The following is a 26,494-nucleotide window of genomic DNA, read 5'->3' as shown; positions in this document are numbered from 1 at the left end:
GGTGTTTGGTATATATGAGTAGGGGATTAAGAGAATTATAAATTGATACTCCCTCCGTTTCATATTAATCTACACACTTTGACATTTTACACTATTCACAAATTGCACTTTGACTCTCGTTTGTGATTTATACGTGAATAAAAACATAGTCATGTGGAATCTTGTTAGATTCGTATTAGTATGTATTTTATTAATATGTACTTTTTATAATTTTTACAAATACAAAACTAAAGATATATGTCCTCAAAGTTTTACATTGGCATGCGTGAAAGGTGTAAGTGTGTAGATTAAAATGAAACGGATGGAGTATATGAATAGAGAATTGATAGATGGATATTGGGATAAAATATATAATACTCAATTCGTCTCTTCCAAAATGTTCTTATCGTTTCTCATCTTTTTATTTTTAAATTGGTACATTATTCTTATTTTTAGCTCATTTTATATGGAATTAGGGATGCCAATGAAACGTGTTAAGTAGGAGACCCGATTCTTTCCAGTCCAATTGGGACCTAAATGGATCAGGCTTAGCGGGGATGGAAATGAAAATCATACCTACAATATATGGTGAAGTGGGTTTGGTTGCTCGACTCTCCTATATCTCATACTCTCCCATCTATTAGAAAAAACAAACTATAGATTAGAAAATTTATTATAAAATCTATGTTATATACTTATATTATAATAATCTTATTTTGCAAATGTGAATATATAATATGGGTTATATTATGCTGTAAAGTAATGCTGGATTTCTGAGAGATTGTTTGATAATGGAGAGGATAGTTGTAGGTACGATGCTGGTACAAAGTGGATGCGGATACCCATGCGAGTTGTGGGTGGGGATGCATTTAAATACATACCTGCTAGGGCGGATATGGATTTGGAAATTTCGCACGCAATGGATGGTGGAGCGGGAATGGGGACATACTTGTCCCGCCCAATTGTCATCCCTGTATGGAAAGTTAAAACTACATGACCCACATTTAATATTTGTCATCATTTTTACATGTAAAATTGTAGCCATATTTAATATTTGTACTTTCCATTGCAACTATTTATCTTTCAATGCAAATACTTATTTTTCCTATGCAAGCGCTATAAATATTTAAAGCAAGTGATATGTTCCTTAATTCTTGTACAATATGAGAAATAATCACTATAAACTGGGACGTAGAGAGTATAGTGTATGTAACACCCCCAAATTACTCACTTTTAAATAAATAATTTAATAAATAATATTTGAGTAATTTAGGAGTATTACCGCCACGTGACTAACACGCTTTCGGCAACCAACTACTAACTAACCAAAATAACTTGCAGCGGAAGACTTTAACCAAAAATAATAATACTTCTTTATTAATAAAAGTAAATATTCTCTCAATACTCAAAATAAATGAAACACTTTAATCTAGGTGAAGATCCCCTTCCTAGTATGCTCCCATGCACATCCAAAATTCACCTGCAAATCTGCTTACCAAAAAGGTAAACAGGGCAAAGCCAAATAGGAAAAAAGAAATACGCGTCAGTATAAAACTGAATACGAAATGTACTAGATAAGTAACACATTTGTTAGTTCGTAACAATTTTTCATTTCGAAAACTCCATCACCAATAATTCAAGAATAACTCTTTAAGAATAAATTGTTTTCAAACACTTAATAATAATTCAAGAATAACATTTTAAGAACAAACTCTTGCAAAACACTTGAATAATAATTCAAGAACAACCTTTTAAGAACAAACTCTTTCCAAAAACTTGAATAGTAATTCAAGAATAACCTTTTTAAGAATAAATTCTTTCCAAACAACTTGGATTAAAAATAATCCTGAAAACAATTCCTCTTCTTATCTCCCCTTCTATTTTGCTAAGTGTGCACACTCCCCAAGCTAGTCATCCCATCACGGAGCTATATCAAGGGGTAACTATAATTGCCAACAAGTGGACTTTGAATCTCTTGATATTAATCAAGCGGAAATAATAATAATATGACTTGTAAGTCATGAATAAACCTTCTTTCCTCATGAACAACTTCTCACTAGGGGAAAAAAAAGGAAGGGCTGCGCTTTTTATACACTAGTAGAATAAATGCTATTTGCTGCGGTGATATTGCTGCGGTTTTACCTATACGCAGCAATATAACACGCAAAAAAAATAAAAAAATAGAAATTGACAATATTGCTGCGGTTCCCGCCCAAAACCGCAGCAATATTGTCTAACGGTTACCTTTTTAAAAACATGTGGGGCCCTGTACAGCTAATATTGCTGCGGTTTCCACGTAGGACCGCAGCAATATATTAAAAAAATATTTTTTTTAAATATTGCTGCGGTCCTATTAGGAAACCGTAGCAATATTAGCTTTTACTTACACATAAAAGAAGACGGGTTCTCAGCGCGCCTCACACTTAGGGTTTTTTCTCTCAGCGCCCCCTCATCTTCTCTCTCAGCGCCCCTCACCTTCTCTCTCAGCGCCTCACCCTCTCTTCTCTCTCTCATCTCTCTCATCTCTCTCAACCCTCTCTTCTCTCTCAACCTCTCTATTCTCTCAGCGCTCCTCACTTACCCATAAAAGAAGACGTGTTCCTTCGCCTTCTGTCAACTTTGTGCGACCCGACGAAGCCGACGAAGCGAGTGAGGTGTTCGATTTTTGAGATGCCTGTCTTGGTTTGCGTCCTTACTAGTGGCTCGTCGTTCCTCGCGAAGCTTCGGTCGTCGTTCCTGTCGAAGCTCGCGCTCGTCGTTCCTGTCGAAGCGTTCGTCGTCCTCGCGCTTGAAACCTTCGTCGTTCAGATCTTGTTTTCATCAGGTATACAATTTTGATATTCAATTTCTCGTTTTTTTCTCGTCGTTCCTCTTGAAGCCTTCTGTCAACTCTGATTTTTGATATTCAGTTTCTCGTTTTTTTTTCAATATTGCGTCCTTTTCAGATCGAAGATCTTTTATGATTTCAGATCGAAGATTTTTTCAGATCGAAGAGTCCAAGAGTCGTTCATCAATTCTCGAAGATCGAAGATTTTCATTTCGATTTTTTCAGATTTAATTTGTGTATTTTGTCTTTTTGTTATTATTTCAGATTTTTTTTTATTATTATTTTAGATAGGTTTTTTGCGTTTGTTGATTATTTCGTCCAACCGCAATTTTTGTAATTGTTTTTATAATATTTTAGTAATTATTTGTCTATCAGAATACTACTTTTAATGAGTTGATGATTTTGGTTTTTTATAATTTGCCTTAAATATTTTTGCTTTTTTTTGGTTACTATAATTTTGGTTTTCTATATTCTGCCTTAAATATATTGTAATAATATATTTCAATTTGAATTTTTTATGTCTTTGAATTTTGTATAATATTTTTTGTTATTAGTTTCAATAAGTGTTGTTTTATTTGCTTTTAACCTTTTTGTCTTTCAAATTTGATGGCAAATGCAAAAAAAAAAAAAAATTTTTTTTTTACCTGTTCAGACCCTATTGCTGCGGTTTTACTTAAAAACCGCAGCAATATGTCATTTTTTTATTATTAAATATAGCATATTGCTGCGGTTTTACCTAAAAACCGCAGCAATATGCTTTTTAAATCTGATTTCAAATAAATATATTGCTGCGGTTTGGCATAAAAACCGCAGCAATATTTGTTAATATTGCTGCGGTTTTAATTGCTGCGCCCTCAATTGCTGCGCGCCCTATTCCGCAGCAATAGGGCACTTTTTAACCGCAGCAAGTAGGCTTTTTTCTACTAGTGATATAAGCGCAGCCCTATAAATGAAGGGCTGCGCTTTTCTACAAAAACGCAGCCCTACAGAACAGAAGGGCTGCGCTTTTGTAGAAAAGCGCAGCCCTTTAGTGAGTAGGGCTGTGCTTTTTAAAAAAAGCGCAGCCCTTCTACTTAGTAGGGATGCGCTTTTTTTAATAGGCGCAGCCGTATTGGGCCTTAAAATAAAAGCCCGCTAAACTTAAGACTCCTCACAAAAAAACCCTCGCTCATACGCTCACTCCTCTCATTTTCACGCCTCCTCACAAAAAAACCCTCTTTCTCTCTCCTCTCATTTTCACGCCTCCTCGCCTCCTCACAAAAAAACCCTCTTTCTCTCTTTCTCTCTCCTCTCATTTTCACGCCTCCTCACAAAAAAACCCTCTTTCTCTCTCCTCTCATTCTCTCTTTCTCTCTCCTCCATTCAACCCTTTTTCTCCATTCAACAACTCTAACATTTTAGCTTCTGCATTTTCAGTTCATTTCAATGGTTGTTCGTCGCTTTTTTTTTCGATTTTATTTTTGTTCGTCGCATTTTCTGTTCGAGAAATTTCGTTCGACATGCGCTTCTGTTCGAGTAATGATCTATAATTTTCGAGAAATTTGGAATGATTTTAGGGTTCACGAGAGCAACACAGCAACAACAACCACGAGAGCAACAACTTCAGATCTATAATTTTAGGTTTTTTTTTCATTTTTGTTTTTTTTTTCATATTTTGTTCTTTTTTCAGATTAGTTTTTTTTATAGGTTTTTTTTAATTTTCGTTAAATGTTCATATTAGTTCATTTTCAGATCTATAATTTTAGGGTTATTTTTTCATTTTTTTGTTCATTTTTGTTAACTTCTGTTTTTGTTTTCGTTCTTTTTCTTCTATTTTGTTCGTTTTTTTTTCTGGAATTATTTAATTTCTAGAATTATTTAATTTCAGTTGTATATTACATTATTTTGGTTGTATGATATTAATCAGAATCAATAAAAATCTAAATTTTAATTCTGGAATTGCATTTACACGCCTGTTGTTGTTGCTCTATGGATCTATATGATTTCAATTTTTTTTTAATTTTTTTGGTCAAAAAGGGCTGCGCTTTTTCCATAAAAGCGCAGCCCTTCACTTGTAGAAGGGCTGCGCTTTTTAGTAAAAAGCACAGCCCTTCGTTGTGAAGGGCTGCGCTTTACAAGCGCAGCCCTTCTTAAAAAGTGAAGGGCTGCTATTGAAAGGGCTGCTGTCCAAAAGCGCAGCCCTACATGTCATTTTCAGCACAGCCCTTCTTCATTTTTCCACTAGTGTCTTGAACATTCAAAGTTCATAAAAACCAATCAACCTTTCCTTGTAAAAATAATTTAATTTTCCAAAAAGGATAACAAAACTTCTATATGAAAATGATTGATAAAATCATTCATTTTTTTTCACTTTCAAGCGTGAATAATAAAACATTGTAACCATTTTAAATCAAATTTCTAAACCAATCCAACCAATAAAATCAATAAACAACCTTATCATATAAACCACATTTTAAAAGATCTAGCTACATAACGTACCTTGATCTTGCACAAACTAATACTAGTATCTTCACTTATTCTTATACTTGAGCTTTCTCATAGCCAACCAACAAGCAATTTACCACATGAACTTAATCATGAATTTAAACATGAATGATCTATCATGAGCATAATATTTTTGAGTAAGAAATATGAAAATATTTTTCTTAAACAAAAGAAAATTGAAACTTGAATAAGAAATATAAAACTAGAATACATAGGAAGAGAAAGAAGAACTTTGAAGTAAGAAATTATAGATTCCTTCAAAGTTTTTGTGTGGAAAAGATGGCTAAAGGTGTGGGTATTTATAGGAGTAGAATAATAGTACTTAATTTCAAAATTAAAAGTTTGTAACCTTCACCATAAATTAGGAGATTAAACCAAGATTTGTAACCTTCATCATAAATTTGGAAAACAAAACTCCTCCATTTACTTCACAATCCCGTCAAAAATAATGGCCTAAAAAAAAAATTTATTTTTTTTTTTTTTTTGGTTTTTTGAATAATTTTGACTAGGATTTAAACCAAAAGTTTAACAAATCCAATTTTGGCGCCATATTCCCGCCAAAATAATTTAAAACAAAAATATACTAAAATACCCTTTGCTTAAAATATTTATTTTAGAAAATAAATAAAAATAAATATTTATTATTTAAATAAATACTAAAAATAGGGGTATTACAGTCTACCCCCTTAAAAGAAGTTTCGACCTCGAAACTTAAGCAAAAAGTCATAATCACTTTCCAAAAACGGATTAAAATTCAAAATTGATAAATGTAGTTTCTGACTCAAATGCTCATGTCTAAAATGCATATAATGACTCAAAAATATGCTAAAATGCATAACTATAGTAAAAGCGGAAACTCTATCGCATTCTACCCCCTTAAAAGGAGTTACGACCCAGTAACTCAACAACTAACCTCGGAAAACAACGGGATATTTCTTGCGCATATCCGCTTTAACTTCCCATGTTGCTTCTCAATCTGATGGTTTGACCATAATACTTTGACTAATCTTACATCCTTAGTCTGAGTACTTCTAACTTTACTATCAAGGATTCTTACATGTCTTTCCTCGTAAGTCAAACTATCATTTAATTCAATGGCCTCAGGTTGCAGCACATGAGACACATCCGAAATATACTTCCTTAACTAAAAACATCATCGACTCGACTTAAAACATTTGGCAAATGCAACTTATATGCCACTTTTTCGAACTCTTTAACACCTCATATGGCCCGATATACTTTGGACTTAACTTTCGCTTCTTCCCAAATCGCATCACCCCTTTCATTGGAGATATTTTCAACAATCCTTCTCCCAACCTGAAACTCTTCTATCCCTTCGCTTCAAATCAGCATAACTCTTAAAACCTTGATCTTTTCTTGAATCACTTTCACCTCTTTCGCCGTCTCTTTGAGGAATTCGGCTCCAAGCACCACAGTTTCACTAATATCATTCCAGCAGACTGGACGTCTACACTTCCGACCATATAAAGCCTCAAACAGAGCCATACCAATATACTTGCATGATGACTGTTTGTTATAGGAAAATTCTATCAAATCCAAGAAATCCTCCCACGAACCCTGATACTCCATAACACAAGATCGCAACATATTTTTTAAGTCTGATTGTTCGTTCCGTTTGTCCATCTGTAGCCAGATGAAAAGCTTTACTCAATAATAAATTAGTTCCCAAAGCCTTCTACAAACTCTACCAAAATTTGATAAGAACTGTGAATCACGATAAAAATAATGTCCTTAGGCACACCATGATATTTCACCACCCATTTCACATATGCTTTAGCCAATTGATCCATTGACCAAGTATTCTTCATAGGAATGAAAGTTGTGATTAGCTAAACGATCTACCACTACCAAAATTGTATCATTTTCAGCCTTAATTCTTGGTAATGCAGACACAAAATCCATTGATATAGAATTCCCATTTCCATCTCGGAATATCCAGGGCTGAACCTTCCTTTGCGATCTCTTGTGCTCAAACTTGACCTTTTAGCATGTGAGACACTTAGCCACGAACTCTGCTACCTCTCGCTTCATGTTTGGCCACCAAAACATTTGCTTCATGTCCTTATACAACTTATCACCACCTGGTGTACTGAATAAGGTGACTATGAGCTTCTTCCATTAATTTCCGCTTCAACTCATCTCTATTATTTGGTATACACCACCTTCCTTTGAACCGAATACTTCCATCATCGGCTATTTGGAAATTCGATACCTGACTATCCTGGATCTTCTCTCGAATCTTTTCTAACTTTTCATCCTTTGATTGACCTCCCTAATCTCATCATAGATTGAGGGTTGAATCGACAAAGAACCCAATAATTCTCCTTCTATAACTTCCAATGACATTTTCTAGAAACTCGACACATAACTGACTTGGCAACACTATTGCATTAACTGAATGACTCGACTTTCGACTTAATGCGTCAGCAACAACATTAGCTTTCCCTTCATGATACTGGATCTCTAGATCATTATACTTGATCAACTCCAACCACCTCCTCTGCCTCATGTTCAACTCCTTCTGAGTGAGAATATACTTTAAGCTCTTATGATCCGTGTACAACTTACACGTTGCCCCATACAAGTAGTTCGCTATAATTTCAAAGCAAACACTATTACAACTAATTCAAGATCATAGGTTGGATAATTCACCTAATATGGTTTTAACTGCCTAAAAGCATAAGTAATGACCTTCCGGTTCTGCATCAATACACACCCTAACGAAATTTCGAAGCATCACTATAAACATCATACTGCTGACTTTCATCAGGTAGAGCCAAAACAGGTGTTGTAGTCAACCTTTCCTTCAACACCAAAAAAAAACTTCCTCACACTCTGGATTCCTAACAAACTTACATTCTTCCTCATCAGGCTAGTCATTGGTCTCGAGATATTCGAGAAATCCTTTACAAATCTTCGATAGTAACCAGCTAACCCAAGGAAACTCCTTATATCACACACTATCTTTGGTATTGGCCACTCGCGCACCGCTTGAATCTTAGCAGGATCCACTGAAACTCCATCCTTTAAGATAACATGTCCTAAAAATGCAACCTTATCCAACCAAAAACTCACACTTAGAGAACTTGGCGTACAACTTATGCTCTCTTAGGGTGGACAAAACTTCCCTCAAATGCAGTTCATGACTGCTCCTAACCTTCGAATATATCAAAATATCATCTATAAACACAACCACATATTTATTCAAGCATGGCCTGAAAATCCTATGCATCAAATCCATGAACATTGCAGGTGCGTTATTCAGACCAAATGGCATCACTGTGAACTCATAGTGACCAGACGCGTCCTAAATGCAGTCTTAGAAATATCACCCTCAGCAATCCTCAATTGGTGATAACCTAACCTCAAATCTATCTTCGAGAAAATCCCCACTCCTTTCAACTGATCAAATAAATCATCTATTCTCGGAAGTGGATACTTATTCTTGATCGTCACATTGTTCAACTCCCGATAATCAATGCACAACCTCAAACTACCATCCTTCTTTTTCACAAACAATACAGGTGCATCCCAAGGAGACGAACTAGGTCTTATATACCCTTTTTCCAATAACTCCTCCAACTGAACTTTTAACTCTTTCATCTCAGCTGGAGCCATTCTATAGGAGCCTTTGAAATAGGTCCGGTTCCTGGCATCAAGTCTACGATGAACTCAAGATCCCTAACCGGTGGCACACTCGGTATCTCTTCAGGAAACACATCAGGAAACTCAGATACGACCGGGATCTCCCTATTCTCATCTTCCTTTTCAATCCTCTGAACTCCACATAAGAATAATGGACACCCCTTCTTCATATAAGATTGAATTCTCATCGCAGACACTATCTTCATTCCCTTCTCCTTCCCAAGCTTCCTATAAGTCACCCTTTCTTTCTTGGGACCGACTAAGGACACCTTCTGGGCCTCACAATCAATCTGAGCCTTGAATCTTCCCAACCAATCCATCCCCAAAACCACATCGAGGTCTGACAAATCAAACTCAACTAAGTCGGATGGAAAGTTCACCCCAACTATCACTAAAGGTACTTGACTATGCAACCTAGTACAATTAAACATTTCCCTGATGGCAAGCAATTTCAAAGAAATAGACACTGGACTGCTTAACTGGAGTCTTGTCTACTAAAGTGCTAGAAATAAATGAATGAGATGCTCCTGAATCAAATAACACTTTGACAGACAAGGAATTAATGAAAAAGGTTCCAACTACTACCTCAGAAACATTCTGAGCCTCACGGCGGTTCATGACCAAAACTCTACCTTTAGACTGATTCTCCATCCCTGGTTTAACACCAGCATTGGAAGAAGCTAACTTCTGTTGATCATTCTGAGGTGCCTTACTACTCGGGTCAGGTTTGACTGCAGGTTCTCCACCAGCTTTTCTAAAGCACTCATACTCACGGTGCCCAATTTCTGACAATAATGGCATGTCACCAAGTTGCCTTGACAATCTTTCCAGGGTAGTTCTTATCACACCTTTTGCAGAAAAAAGGTTTCTCACTTTCTTCCCATTCCTTGGTTCCCATTAGGCTTCCGACTAGGATACCTATTGTCTTTTTCAGTTTTGTAAATCCACCATTAGGCTTAGGCTTCTTATCTCAATTTGTTGGTTCCCATTGTTGTATACTTCCTCTTTTCCCAGAGGAAGTTCTCAATCTTCCTTCCTTTAATCCCATATAAGTGAGCAGCTCTACCATAAATTTCATCAAGAGTCTCAAAAGTTACTCCTCCCAACTTACTTTGGAGAGTTAAGGTTAACCCTTGCTCAAACCTTTGGGCCTTCAAAGTCTCAGATGGTACTATCTCAGGTGCGAACCTCATTAACTCCAAAATTTGCTATAATACTCATTAACAGACATAGTCCCTATCCTCAAATTGGTGAACTCCATAGCCTTTTGCTTCCTTAAGTACGAGGATAAAACTTAGTCCTCAGGCTTCTTTAAACTCGTTCCACCTGAAGTCGGATCCTCTAAAAGATCATCTTTCCTTTGTTTCCACAATAGGTCTGTCTCATCTCTCAAATAATAAACAACATTATCAACTCTAAGGTTTTCAGGGCACACTATGGCATCAAAAAGCTTATCAAATTCTCAGATCCAGTTTTCTAAACTAGATGGGTCCTCTTTCCCATGGTAAGTCAGAGGTTTGACAGCTGCTACCCTCTTAAAGACCTCACCAAAACTATCGTCTCACTCTGCTTGGTTCTTGATTATCTATCACTTGATGATGTTTTCAGTTATCTTTGCTAGCCTTCTAACCATAGAACTTATACTCCTTCTCCTTCTTTCTGCCATTCTACTAGATATAAGGGTGTTTGAGGATAAATCTCAACTAACATTCATAGAATAGTTGTGTAACTACCAAAAAAATTAATAAATAACCATGCCGGTATAACTAGTTAAAACATAGCAATCACATATTTCATATATCACGGCCAAATATGAAGCCTTATTATAACAACTACTAGAATATTTGAGCATATCAAATATTCTTAAGCAACAAACTTTCATGACAAACAAAACTATATATGTCTACGATCTGAAAACTTTAAACTCTGGTACGTAGTCTGTCTAAATAACATTCTCCAACTCATCAATGGCCATATAATCAGACTGGCCTGAGTATTTTCGAAAGGTAAAAAAAATACACATAGTACTACTATTTGCTCGCCAATGCAGCATGACTTCTTGCTTATCCCATACATAGGGAATAACATAAACTTTTTCCTTAACTTCCAACAACGATCATATAAAAGCAAAAAGAATTGAAATATTACAAGTACATCATCATAAAAGTAATACTAATATATGATAACTAAATATATATAGTTTAAGATTTGTACTAGATGCACCACTATGGCTTAAAATATTTATTTCAAAATTTTAAAGTGTACTTGATTTCAAGATATAGAATAGCCAAGGTGATTATAGCTCCCAGGTAAGGAAGTTACCCACAGCGTCGGGGAGAGCCTTCCTAATCCTAGACAGAGCTTGTCACCCCAACATATCTACACCCTTCATCTTTCAAATAAAAAAATAATATAAATAAATAATATACCTTTTTTGGTACTAGCAAGATGCATCTATACAAATCGTCAAAAAGAAAACAATTAAGCTTAACAAAAACAATTTAGAATGCAAATGCGAACTCTATCTACCCATCCTATGTCTACCCATCAATTTTAATATTCAACTTTTACTTTTCAAGACCTAAAAACTGATACGACTTCGTAACACCTCCAAATTACTCACTTTTAAATAAATAATTAATAAATAATATTTGAGTAATTTAGGAGTATTACCGCCACGTGACTAACACGCTTTCGGCAACCAACTACTAACTAACCAAAATAACTTGCAGCGGAAGACTTTAACCAAAAATAATAATACTTCTTTATTAATAAAAGTAAATATTGTCTCAATACTCAAAATAAATGAAACACTCTAATCTAGGTGAAGATCCCTTTCCTAGTATGCTCCCATGCACATCCAAAATTCACCTGCAAATCTGCTTACCAAAAAGGTAAACAGGGCAAAGCCAAATAGGAAAAAGAAATACGCGTCAGTATAAAACTGAGTACGAAATGTACTAGATAAGTAACACATTTGTTAGTTCGTAACAATTTTTCATTTCGAAAACTCCATCACCAATAATTCAAGAATAACTCTTTAAGAATAAACTTTTTCAAACACTTAATAATAATTCAAGAATAACATTTTAAGAACAAACTCTTCCAAACACTTGAATAATAATTCAAGAACAACCTTTTAAGAACAAACTCTTTCCAAACACTTGAATAGTAATTCAAGAATAACCTTTTAAGAATAAACTCTTTCCAAACAACTTGGATTAAAAATAATCCTGAAAACAATTCCTCTTCTTATCTCCCTTCTATTTTGCTAAGTGTGCACACCCCCAAGCTAGTCATCCCATCACGGAGCTATATCAAGGGGTAACTATAATTGCCAACAAGTGGACTTTGAATCTCTTGATATTAATCAAGCGGAAATAATAATAATATGACTTGTAAGTCATGAATAAACCTCCTTTCCTCATAAACAACTTTTTGAACATTCAAAGTTCATAAAAACAATCAACCTTTCCTTGTAAAAATAATTTAATTTTCCAAAAAGGATAACAAAACTTCTATATAAAAATGATTGATAAAATCATTCATTTTTTTTCACTTTCAAGGTGAATAATAAAACATTGTAACCATTTTAAATCAAATTTCTAAACCAATCCAACCAATAAAATCAATAAACAACTTTATCATATAAACCACATTTTAAAAGATCTAGCTACATAACGTACCTTGATCTTGCACAAACTAATACTAGTATCTTCACTTATTCTTATACTTGAGCTTTCTCATAGCCAACCAACAAGCAATCTACCACATGAACAATCATGAATTTAAACATGAATGATCTATCATGAGCATAATATTTTTGAGTAAGAAATATGAAAATATTTTTCTTAAACAAAAGAAAATTGAAACTTGAATAAGAAATATAAAACTAGCATACATAGGAAGAGAAAGAAGAACTTTGAAGTAAGAAATTATAGATTCTTCAAAGTTTTTGTGTGGAAAAGATGCTAAAGGTGTGGGGTATTTATAGGAGTAGAATAGATAGTACTTAATTTTCAAAATTAAAGAGTTTGTAACCTTCACCATAAATTAGGAGATTAAACCAAGATTTGTAACCTTCATCATAAATTTGGAAAACAAAACTCCCTCATTTACTTCACAATCCCGTCAAAAATAATGGCCTAAAAAAAAATTTTTTTTTTTTTGGTTTTTTAATAATTTTGACTAGAATTAAAACCAAAAGTTTAACAAATCCAATTTTGGCGCCATTTTCCCGCCAAAATAATTTAAAACCAATAAATATACTAAAATATCCTTTGCTTAAAATATTTATTTTAGAAAATAAATATAAAATAGATATTTATTTATTTAAATAAATACTAAAAATACGGGGTATTACAGTGTATTTCTATTATTTGATGTAGCTAAGAATAATTGGGAATATATAATATCTTTACTTAACTGCAATTATAGACTCTCCGTCCCTCAACTTTTCACTAATGGAAAAACATGTCATTTTCTTTGAATCTCTTAATAAACTCTTATATAATATTCGATACATACTCCTTTTGCATATATTGGACAAAAATAGGGTGTTTTGTTAGATAAGAACATAAGACCTAATAAAAGAGGTATTTTGGGAGGGGATCATTTGATTTTTTTTTTTTGAGGAATAGACCAATCATAATACATCAACAACTTAACACCATATTATGAATTTTCAGCCAAAATGACCATTTTTCGGTGTTGCTATTTCATTTATGTTCAAAATTTCGTGAAGGTTTTCTTTTTTAGGGACTCAATTTGTTCCACTCTTCTTTTGCTTTCTATTAAGTATTACTCCACTTTATTACCCTCAAACATCAAAACTCATCATCTTCCATCTTTGAATCTTCAACTGTTCTATCTTCCCTCTCCTCTCTTCTCTCTCCTCAGTCCTATAAAACGAGGATATCAACCTCGTCTTTTGTTCGACCTTACAAGATCATTTAGTCAAAATGCCTGGAAGAATCTTGTTGTAAATGAAAGCGGGTGCAACCTTACAAGATCACTCACCCAAATGAAAACCCTAATTGAATACCCAAAAAAGAAAACCTTAAACTAAAAGAAGTCTCGAGAGAAGGGGAAGAAGGTTGAAAAAAAATCTAAATCTAAAGAAATTGAGGACGCATCTTGGTAAGGTTATACTTTGATCGTTAAGTCTCATTCTTCAAGATGAGAGTTTTAGCTTAGTGAATATCTCCTTCAATAGGGAGGCAGTGTGACTGAACAAAATTGAGAGTTATGTAAAGTTGTAAATTAGAGCATTTAAGGAACCATAAGTAGAGGAGATTGGGTAGAAAACGATGAAAATTGGGAGAGATAGTGAAATTTCAATACCATAAAATTGACATTTTTGCCAAAATTATATGATATGGTGTTAAGTTGTCAACTGAGTTGTTATAATTGGTTGTTTCCTACAAATAAATTTTTTATTGGTCTTTCCCAAAAAGAAACCTCTTTTATTAGGTCTTATATGACAAAAAACTCCATAAAACTCCAATTCCTTGTCCCTTATCCTTACGCTTGCCGCTCTTGTGATTATTTTTGTAGGAGAATAGGAGTTTTTATCCCCGTCCATATCTATCTAACCAAGAAAGGGACTTGTTGTTGGAACTACTAATCCTTATGATCACCAACCCTTGTCCCTTAACCTAACATCACAAATAAAATTCAACCAAACTATTCCTTACTCGATTCTCAAATAAATGTAATGTGCAAAGGCAAATTTTGAGAAAGTGGTGATCTGTCAATGAGATTGTATCGCTATTTATTTTAGGAGGGTCAATATTTTTTATGTTAGTTTTTAAGTGACTTATTTAGCTCATTTAGTAAGGGAAGACAATCTTTTTCTAGACCAACTAATGTATGAATATGACATGGCAAAAGAAAATTAAGAGAGATGGGACAAAATGTGCAGGTAATAAGAAAAGACAAAACCTACAAACCATATGAAATACAATCTATTTGTTTTAAAACATATAAAATGAAAATGGCTAATAGTTAAAAATTTGAAATAAGACTTTATTAAGTAAGACAATCATGGTAGTATTTTCTCAGAAGTTGTTGGTACATATGGTCCTGATGATTGGCTCATTGATTATAGTGCTTCTAATCATATGTGTGGTAATCTTCATTCATTTACTAATCTTTATACTATTTTCTCGGAAGTTGGTTTGCCTAATGAAAAGAGTACGCTTGATACCAAGTAGGGTTTCATTGCTTTATTATGTGATGGCTTCGTTTTTTTACCATTTTCTTTATGTTCCCGCTCTTACTTGTAGCTTGTTATCTGTCTCACAATTATTGACTTAACAAAAGTTTAGTATTTTATTCACTGATAAGCTATGTTGATACAAGACCCCACTTTGAAGAACCTAATTGAAGCAGGAGTACAGTCTAGTAGAGTCTTTGTTTTCAAGCCTGTTCGTGGTAGACTTCTTCAAGCAAACAAAGTGACCAAGACTGATGATGTGAGTTGGCTAAGGCATCAACGTTAAGGTCATCCATCTCTTAAAGTTCTTCTTCATTACCTAGAGTAGCTGATGTTCGTAGTACTAGGTGTGATTTAGATTGTCATATTGCTTTATAGGCAAACATCTCCGTAATACTTTTCCATTGAGTAATAATAAAGAATCTAGTATTTTTAAATTGATTCATTGTGATATTTGGGGTCCTAAAAAAATTTATGCGAATTGTGGTTCTTGTTATTTTCTTACTATTGTTGATGATCATTCTAGAGTTACTTGGGTGTGTTTGATGAGTCATAAGTCCGAAGTTTCACAACTTATTCAAAAATATTATGCTATCGTTAAAACGCAATTTAATTTGAAAAATAAAGTGTTGCTTAGTGATAATGGTTAGGAGCTTTTGACTTTAAATAAGTTTTTGCTCAGAAAGGCATGTTACATCAAACTAGTTGTGTAGATACTGCTCAGCAGAACGGTCATGTTAAGCACCATCACCTTCTCAATGTGGCGCGTGCTTTACATTTTCAAGTTTGTTTGTCGAAATTGTTATGAGGAAGTGTGTTATGGCTACTGCACATGTTATTAATCTCACTCCTACTTATGTGCTGCATGACAAAACCCTTTACGAGTGTCTTTATGGTGTTTCTCCCACTTATGATAATATTCGTGTGTTCGATTGTTTGTGTTACATCACTAATCAGCCTCATACTAGTGATAAGTTTGATCCTAAATCTCGAAGGTGTATCTTTTTTGGGTATGCTTTTGGAAGAAAGGTTGTCATTTATTTAATTTGGATACTCGCGAGTTTTTCGCGAGTCGTGATGTGCAGTTTATTGAGGACTCTTTTCCTTATTTTGGTTTCTTGTCGACTCATGCTCGCATTCAAAGGGATGCATATTTGACTCAACCGTCCATTTGGGATGACAACGTATATGATATTGGTGATGGTTTGGGGGGGTTGCATGTGAAGGGGATACTGATCTGAGTTGCATGTAGGTGTTGCGTGTCAAATTGCGCTAGGTCCCAAACTACTGGTGTGGCTGGTGATGTTTGGTTTGTTTACATGGTTTTTTAATTATCTTTTAGTAGGTTTTATAGCAGTTTTTGAGTTAGTTTAGGCTAATTTTCTAGCTATTTCCTTTAAGATGTGCAATATTCCTCCTTTGTACGTTTTCTTTGGGTGTTACGTTTAATTTCAGGACTTTGGAGCATGCTTGGAGGACATTTGCACAACCCTGTGGCCATGGATTCGAAGAAAAGGACATCAAGAAGCTCATGTCAAAAGAATAAAAGCGAACGAGAACTAACTAACTTGAGGACCCGGGTCAACCAACCCGCCCGAGTAAACCCTGACCAGAGGGTTGGCTGGTTCGACCCGCCCAGGTCATTTTGAGGAATTAGCCTCCAACATTCCTAATGAAACGATCCACCCGGGTCGGTCGTTTAGCTAGGTGACCCGTCTATGTTGGGGACAACCTGGGCGCTCGGGTCGGGTGACCTGCCCCAGTCGTTGGGTATTTTCGAAAAATACCTAGTTTATGTTTTGCTTGATTAGATCTTGTTTTTATTAGTTATTGTTTTCCCCTTTTTATCTGTCCTTCATTATTAAGGTGATGAAGTTATTCCAAGCTTGGATTTGTTTTGTTTCCATGATTTGTGAGTAGTTCCTTACTAAGGGAAGGGATGTAGCCTTAATTTACTCCTTGGATCCTAAATCTAAGCTAGAGGGTTAACAATTGTCAATTGCGGTTTAACTTGTGGATTAAGCTTAATTGCTTTGGTTTGTTGGGTCATTGATCACCACTTGACTTATATATTTGGAATCCCCAGTGCAGTATCGAGATATGAAGCTAGGTATTGACTAAGCTTGGTTGCTAGACTAGATTTTCCATGAAAATAGGTATTTTTTAGTTTTAGGAAGCTTGATTTATCATGTTGTTGATTTCGCTATATTAATTGCTCATGTCATGATAATAGGTCACGAGTGACTAATTAAGCTCCTTTAGTTAGCTTAAGAGAGTACTTAGAGTTCATGAGTGTGCATGATTTTCCCTTGTGATCCCCCATTTGTTTCCCCTTGGCTTGGATGTTGGATTCTAAGATTACGTGTTGGTGAATCATCTAATGCCCTAGTTTATGTATTCATTTGTCTTTCTAACTTATTTTGTCAACTTCCTAGTTATCTTAGACTTTAAACTTGTGATCAATCTCACAAAAACCCAAAGATATATTTAGCTCATCATAATTGGGGAATTAATCCTTGGTCAGCCTTACTTCCTTATGGATCCGACCCCTTACTTACCATATATTGGGTAGTTTAGGTGTCTTTGGCGTGTGTACAACGAGTGTGTCAAATTCTACTTAGAAGTCACGGAGGAATACCAGGAGATCCGTACCTACCAAAGACGAGATCCCTAGGAGCATGCGTCCACCTTTTTTACCCCTTCCTTCCTCCTCCATAACCCCATCCCAGCTAAGTTCCTAACTATGCCCCTATCTATGCCCATATAGATAGGAGGTTTGATAGTTTTGAACAAAAAAGACCAAACCTTTCAACAAGAGATGTGGGATAATTGTTTGCCTAATCACAATTCTTTCATGATAACAATATGCACGGTTCCCCTAACATCCCCTACCCCTCTTATATACAACCTAACTTCCACTCGAAGGGGATGAAGACCTAGGCCCTTGAGTTGGTTATCCCCTCCCGCCTCCCTTATTGTTTCTTATTTTCATACCGAGGATGGCGTTTGGTTTGGCTTGGAAGGTATTTTTAATATTTGGGTGGTTTCACTCTTGTGAGTAAGTGTTAGGAGGGCCTTGTTATTAATTCTGATTGATTGTTGCTTTGTGATTGTGGTTATGCTTGTAAATGGGCCAATGCTTGTTAATATGTTGTTAATTCCATAATTTCATTTTTTTATTTCTTATTTGTTTGCTTCTTTACTTTTTAAGAAAAAGAAAAAACATTCATATATTTCAAAAATCTAAAAACAATTTGCTTTCCTTTTCCATTTCCTTTCTCTATTTCATCTTTCTCTCTCTTTCTTCGTTTTCTTTTCTTTCTCTTTCAAGTTTTGTTTTCTCCGTCCTTTAGTTTAAACAAAAACAAAAAGTTTGAAAAACAAAAGCTTATACAACACTTGAAAAGCCCTACGTCCTTTAGATAGCTAAAGATTCCTCTAATGAGCGAGTAAAAGGTCTAAAAGGTGCCCTATTATTTCAATCTTGATTAGACTCTTTCTCTACCCATAATCTATGAGTACACTTAGAAAGTAGTCGTCTTGAAATATCTTTGCTTGTGAATCATTTCGTTACTAATTGACTTGGACATCAATCTTGATAATTTTGAATAAATAGTTAGAGTTGCGGGTTTAAAACTCTTTGGAAACCCTCATGAGATCCCAAACTCCCCCTATAGAGATCTAGGGGGTTAAAGAGCTTGTTGCATGTGCTAAATACAATCATGATTCCTACAAAAATGAGTTAGTGTACATTCTTTCTCTTTTCTTCTTACTTTTTCCTTTCTTCTTCTCCTTGATCTTGTTTTCAATAATTTTCATTTTGCTAATTTGTGCTTTGTTATATTTTACTTGAGAACGAGCAAAAATCTGGCTTAGGGGATTTGATGTTTGGTTTGTTTACTTAGCTTTTGATTAGATTTTAGTAGGTTTATAGTAGTTTTTGAGTTAGTTTAGGCTAATTTCTAGCTATTTCCTGTAAGGTTTGCAATATTCCTCCTTTGTACGCTTTATTTAGGTGTTTGGTTTGATTTCGTAACTTAGGAGCATGCTTGGAGGACAGTTGCACAAATAACCCAGGGCCAAGGATTCGAAGACACGGACATCAAGAAGCTCAGAAAAAGAAAAGAGGAGGAGAACCAGTTGACTCGAGGGCCCAGGTCAACTAACCTACTTGGTTCATCCCTAACTCGAGGGCTCGGGTCACAATGAGGAACAAGCCTCCAGCATTCCTAATGAAACAACATGCCTGGGTCATTTAGGTAACCCGCCCCGGTCGAGGCCAACCCGAGTGCTCGGGTCGGGTGACCCACTAGGGTCGTTCGATTTTTCGGAAAATGAATTTCTTTTAATACTCTTGTGCATGGGGATTTTATTGTTGTTATGCTTAGTTTATTTTAGGACTATATAAGGCAAACTCCTCTCATTTTAGTTTAAGCTAATTTAGATTCTAATTAAGTCAGATTTATTTTGTTCTTAGCATTCAAACTTTAGAACTGTAGGAGAGAATGTTGAGGTTTGAAGCTTTTGAACTCCATTTTCAAATTTATACAAGATTAGAAGTCGGTAATTTCTTGTTTATTTCATTTCATCTTTCTCTAATCTTGTTTAATTTATGCTTTATTTGGTTAGATCTTTTTTTATTAGTTACTATTTCTCGCTTTTTCTCTTTCCTTCATGGTTATGGTGATGAGATTATTTCAAGCTTTGATTTGTTTTGTTTCCATGATTTGTAAGTATTTCCTTATTAGGGGAAGAGATGTAGCCTTTATTTACTTATTAGATCCTAAATCTAAGTTAGAGGGTTAACAATTAGGGTTTAACTGGTTGATTAAGCTTATTTGCTTTGATTTGTTGGGTGATTACTTACCACTTGACTTACATATTTGGAATCCCTAGTGAAGGGTCGAGACATAAAGTTAGGGATAGACTACGCTTTGGTTGCTAGAGTAAGATTTCCATGAAAATAGGTATTTTCTAGTTTATGGAAGCTTAATTTATCATGTTGTTCTTGGTTTATCTAGATTATTTGCTCATGCCATGAGAATAGGTCATGAGTGATTGTTAAGCTCCTCTAATTAGCTCGAGAGAGTAAAAAGAGTTCCTAAGTGCATGAGCTCCCCTTGTAATCCCCCATTTGTTTCCCCTTGGCCTTAATGTTGGATTATTAGATTAGTTTTTGGTGAATCCCCTAGTTTCTTTATTCTTGATTTATCTCTGTATATGCCTTGCTAATTTTTTTTTTCAACTTTCTAGTTATCTTAGACTTTAGATTTGTTACCAATCTTTCCAAAACCAAAGAATAGATTTAGCTGATCATGATTGGTGAATTAATCCTTGCTTAACCTTGCTTACTTATGGATTTGACCCTTTACATACCCTATATTGGGAAGCTTAGGTATCTTTAGCGTGTTTACGACGAACGAGTCACTAGGAAGTCAGTGGATGTTTGTGTCTGAGACACGACTGCTAGGAGAAATGATGTTGGCATTCTTGTGACTTGTGAGTGATGGGGATGGCGTTGATCATGGTATGTCAATGTCCTCCCCCATTTTGGTCTGTGTGGAAGATATATTTTCTGATACTACCACACCTCTTCGTTTAAGGGGGAGTGACTCCAGTAATTTGAGTCATGGTAAACGTACCAAGGTTCCTTCCATCATATTACGGGATTTTGTTACTAATACTCTTATTCTTTAAAATATAAATCCTTCTTTTTCTACTGCTCTTCCGTCTTGATCTCGTTCTTCAGATAAACCTTTAGATATAGCTTGTTATGTTTATTATTACTATACTTTTGTTAAACATCGAAGTTTCTTAACACCTATGCAAAAGGGAAAGAGCGACAGTCTTTCCGAGAAGCTATCTTGCATCCTGGGTGCGTAAAGCTATGAAGTATGAAATTGATGCTTTGGAAAGTAATAGTACATGGACCTTGGAAGACTTACCTTCTACTAAGCGTGCTATTAGTAGTGGTTGGGTGTATAAGATTAAGTATACATTTATATGTGAGATTGAACATCTTAAGGGACGTCTTGCTGTTCATGTCAATCGCCTAGTAGTAGGTATTAAGTATAATGAGACTTTTGCTCATGTGGCTAAGATGGTAACAATTCGTTAACTGCTTGCTATTTCTGCGTCTCGTAATTGGGAACTCCCTCAGATGGATGTTCATAATGCTTTCCTCCATAGTGATTTAGATGAAGAAGTTTATATGAAACTTCCTCCTGGTTATTCTTCTTTGTTCCCGGGAAGGTTTGCAGGTTACGTAAAATCCTTATATAGTCTAAAACACGCTCCCATGCATTGGTTTGCCAAGTTATTTGCTGCTTTTAAAGCTTATGGTTTCACTTAATCTAATATTGACTATTCTTTGTTCAGCTCTATTTAGGGAGATATTTCTCTTTATGTGTTGGTACAAGTTGATGATTTAATTATGGGTGGCTCTTGTTCTGTTGTTATCTCCCGTTTTAAAAGCTATCATAGTTCATGTCTTCATACAAAAGATTTGGGTTCTTTAAAGTATTTCTTGGGGATTCAGGTTGCTTGGAGTCCAAAAGGTATTTTTATTTCTCAACAAAAGCATGCTCTTGATATTTTAAATGAAGTTAGAATGTTGGGCTGTAAGCCTATGGAGACAAATCATCTGCTTGCCCTTGTTACAAGTGCGCCTATGGTAGACCCGAACCATTATCGTCGGCTTATCAGCCGACTTATTATCTCTTTGTGACACGACTTTGGCATACTTTGGCAAATTTTTTGAGTGATCTGTAGATTCGACACTGGGATGCGGCACTACTTGTCTCACATTATATTAAAGGAAGTTCAGGTCAAGGAGTTTTGTTACGGTCTAAGAATGATATATGCTAGACGACTTTTTGTGATAGTGATTGGGCCGCTTGTCCAACCACGCATCGTTCATTGTTTGGATATATATACGGTCTTCCTTGGATTCTCTCAGATATGTTTCTTGTAAGACTAAAAAGCAACCAACCGTTTCCCGTTCTTCAACTAAGGCTGAGTATTGTTCTATGGCTGTTACTACTTATGAGTTGAAATTGTTGAAATATTTGTTTTGTTCTCTTGGTGAATTTCATCCTCGACATATGCCTTTGTTTTGTGATAGTCAATCTGCTCTTCATATTGGTGAGGATCTTGTTTTTCATGATCGGGCTAAGCACATAAAATCTAATTGTCATTTTGTTCGTGGATGAGTTGCTTGCAAGCAATCTTTTGACTGCTTAAGTTCCTTCTGGTCATGAGTTGGATGACATTCTCATTAAGGCTCTTGGTAGACAATATGGTTTTTTGTTGCGCAAGTTGGGCATCCGTGAATTACATGTTCCAACTTGATAGGGAGTATTAGGAAGTATTTCCTATTTAGGACTCTTGTATTATTAGGCAAAGTCTATCTTTTGTGATATAATATTATTCTGATTAGGAAAGGAGTTTTTAGGTTATATATATATTTTGTGGTGCCCTTGAGAAAAAATATTTTGTGGTGACCAATGAAAAGCTTTGAGTCGTTTACTCCTGAAACTATTCTCATCTTAACACAAAATGTGCTTGAAAGCCTAAAGGACTTGTGTCGATATGTGCGGATATTTTTCTGTCCTTGATGCACATCTGGTACAATGAGAACTTAAATCCCAAAATGATGTTAGTATAATTTAGGATAAAATCAGTATAGGTTGTATAGTTTAGTAATTTGTGTTGCCTTTGTTCTTAGAAGATTTTCCATATTATTGTAATAATAGAAACTAAAGAATATGAAGAGCAACTGGTGGATTTTTTTTAGTGAAAGTATTGGGTCAGACCGTCTGACCCAATAGGTTCCGTCGGACTGATGCCATACTCTCTTTCACTAACGAGAGAGTGCGAGAGATAGAATGTAAACCATGAATCCGAAGGAGAAAGCGCCGATAACAGAGAGAGAAATAGATACAGCAGAGAGTTCAAGGTCGCCGAGATGACCTACAAAAATGTTATTGAGAGAATTACTAGCGTACTGACAAAGTATGTTAAACACCAATGGAGCAGCAATCTTCCATAACTTCAATGATTCAATCCAGAACACCGACGCCGCCTCTTTCACGCTATTCACAGCCGCGTAATCTCTGGCGTCTCCGACTACAACGCCGTCGTTTGGTGCCTCCGATCCCTCATTGCCTACGACGTCGTCCAACAATGGTGCCTCCATTTCTTTTCGTAAGTTTTCTTACAAATTCTCTATCCTTTAAGAAATACAGTGGAATCTCTCATTCAATACTAGAAGAAGGGATGGCATTATGGTAAAGCATTGCACCTGTCTTTGATGATGTTGTTACTGGAAGAAGGGATGGCATTATGGTAAAGCAAGATGAATATGGCTTGGAGGAAAACCAGGGCTTTGAATTTTTTCAGTTCTAAGAGGAATGAAGAAGAAGGAGAAAGTGAGAGAAAGCAGAGGTTAGTGTTTTGTTTTTTTTCAGTTGGTCTTTGTTTTCTTTCAGTTGGACTTTCTTTTCTTTCAGTTAGACTTTCTTTTCTTTCAGTTGGACTTTCTTTTCTTTCAGTTGGACTTTCTTTTCTTTCAGTTGGACTTTCTTTTCTTTCAGTTAGACTTTCTTTTCTTTCAGTTGAACTTTCTTTTCTTTCAGTTGGACCAAACTGAAAGAAATTAATGGGACCAAAACTAAGAAAGAAATAATGGACTAAAACTGAAAATAAAATGAAGACTACCTGAAGAAAAAATGTAGACTACCTGAAAAAGAATAAAGACCAACTGAAACCCAAGTAAGTCTAACTGAAGCACAAAAACCCACTGAAAAACAAAGAAGACTAACTGAAAACAAAATGAAGACTACCTGAAAAAAAATTGGAACCACCTGAAAAAAAATGAAGACTACCTGAAAAAAAATTGGAACCACTTGAAAGTCGTCCGACCAAGATTATGGTCGGACGAGTCCGACACAATACGTTCTCTTTTTTTTTATTGAATTCAAGGCCATCAAGGTATGAGAGAAATATTTTTAAATGGGTAGAACTAAGGAACTAGGTTGACCTATTTCATTGGGTAAAAGAAGGCAAAAAAAGAAACTAGTCTTACAAAATAGTATCAAAAAAAATAAATAAAGGGAAGAATTTTAAAGCACAAAGTTGTGGATGTTATTGTTACACACATCTTATTGTGCAACAAGCTCTTCCCACATGCGAAATCGCCTCCACACCATCATTTCCTTTAGGAAAATTTGTCCAAAAAAAACCATTTAAAGGTTCAAGTTTGTGAAAAAAACCTTATAAAGCATTATTTGCAAAAAAAAAAAAAAAAAAAAAACCACGAACTAAAATTTTGTTGCAAGAAGAAACAAATTCCCATTTTTCAGTGTGTTTTTTTTTTTTCTCAATTTCGATAATGATTCTTCTATCTTTCTTTAACCCCTATTTCCATTAACCGCAGCACCACCCCTATTCATCTCAAAAATCAAACCGGAAAATGGGAATATGTTTCATCTTGCAAGAAAAATTAAGTTTGTGATTTTTTTGTTTTCACAAAGAATGCTTTAAAAGGTTATTTCTCACAAAATTGAACATTTAAAAGATTTTTTTGACAAATTTTCCTTTCGTCTATATCCCTTTCAAGTCATACCCTTTTTCTCTCTCTGTCTTCGTCGTCTGCAGCGTCGCCACTGTAAATTCTATTGACTATCAATGTAGGAAGTAATAGCAAACAATACTAGAACAACAAATAACAAAGCAAGAAAGAATGCACAAGAACTTTTACGTGGAAATCCAAGAACTAGGAGAAAAACCACGAATATGCACTAGGAATCAATGAACGTTCAAGAAAGATTACAAAAGCGCACCAATAACTCTCTTTCTAGCTTTCTCTCTCTCTAGTATGTGAATAATGATGTAGGATACAATAATATACGTATTAGGGCATCTATTTATACAAAAACGCATTTTCGGAACTAAACCGCATCAAAATACACACCGCTCGATCGGGTCGGGCGAGCCACGCCCGATCGGGCACTTAAGTCCAAACTCCAACATTGCTTTTGGCCCGAACAAGTGATCATTGCACGCGTCATAGTTTGCTATCATGGCCTGATCGGGCGAGAAGGCCCGATTGCATCGGGAGAAGCACAACACAACCCTATTGCCAAATCTGTTGCGGACCCGATCGGGCGGCCTTGCCTGACCCGATCCCGCAAACCCCTATGAAGCCTGTTTTGACGCTTTTCCTTCTAAGCAACCTCATCTCCACACCCATACACCTTCATGAGCTCCATATGATGCCATATACCCAACAATCTCCCACTTGGAGATAGGTGTAAGTGAAGAAAACTTCAAGCCTTCATCATCCTCTCATTCATCTCAACTCCTAATGCACCATCTTTGCTAACAATCAACGAAGACAAGCTAAGGTCCTGCACAACCTTAATTTATCACAACTCACACTCTTAGTGAGCATATCTGTTGGGTTCTTAGCACCCAACACTTTCTCTAAACTCAACTCATTCTCCTCCACTAAACTCCTGATGTGTTGAAAGCGCCTACGAATGTGCTTAGTCCTACAATGATACAAGGGATTCTTAGCCAAATGCACTGCACTTTGACTATCACTATAAAGTATCACATTCTCTTGTTTAATACCCATCTCCTCAAGAAAACCGATAAGCCATACCATCTCCTTACCTGCCTCCGACATAGCCACATACTCAGACTCTGTAGTGGACAAAGAGATAAACTTCTATAACTTGGACATCCAACTCACTGCAATACCCCCTACAGTAGAGGCATATCCAGACGTACTTTTGCTTGTATCGATATCTCCACTGAGATCAGCATCAAGATAACCCTCAGCTTTACTCCCTTCTGCCAGAAACGAAGCCCCGTACTTGAAGTCCCTTCAAATACCTTACTAACCACTTTACAGCATCCCAATGTTTCTCACCTGGATTAGAAACAAACCTACTAACAACTCCCACTACAAAAGTAATGTTTGCCGTGTGCACACCATGGCATACATCAAGCTACCAACAGCTGAAGCATAGGGAATAGTGGCCATCCGCTCCTTTTCTGCTTCTGTAGTTGGTGAATGCTCCCTTGTCAATTTGAGATCACTAGGAACGGAATTTTGGTTTAGCATCTCCTACATTAAACCTCTTCAGCACCTTAAGAATATAATCCTCCTGAGACAACTTCAACATACCAGTAGACTTGTCCCTGAAAATCTTCATGCCGAAGATTTGTGTAGATTCACCCAAATCCTTCATCTCAAATACCTGTGACAGCTTTCCCTTCACACTATTTATCACCTCCATGCTTATACCAGCAAT

General features: G+C 35.6%; 1 long non-coding RNA gene across 1 annotated transcript; it reads right to left on the bottom strand.

The window, feature by feature from the left end:
• Window positions 1-1,328: 1,328 nt before the first annotated feature.
• On the bottom strand, window positions 1,329-5,539 carry LOC130589425 (uncharacterized). Its single transcript, XR_008967084.1, has 2 exons — window positions 5,285-5,539; window positions 1,329-1,467 (listed from the first exon to the last, which is right to left on the bottom strand). It is a non-coding gene; the product is annotated as an uncharacterized LOC130589425 (long non-coding RNA).
• Between the last annotated feature and the right edge of the window lie 20,955 nt (window positions 5,540-26,494).

Source organism: Beta vulgaris, chromosome 7 (assembly GCF_026745355.1).
Source record: "Beta vulgaris subsp. vulgaris cultivar EL10 chromosome 7, EL10.2, whole genome shotgun sequence".
Lineage (NCBI taxonomy): Eukaryota > Viridiplantae > Streptophyta > Magnoliopsida > Caryophyllales > Amaranthaceae > Beta > Beta vulgaris.
This window is presented reverse-complemented; position numbering and strand designations above follow the sequence as displayed.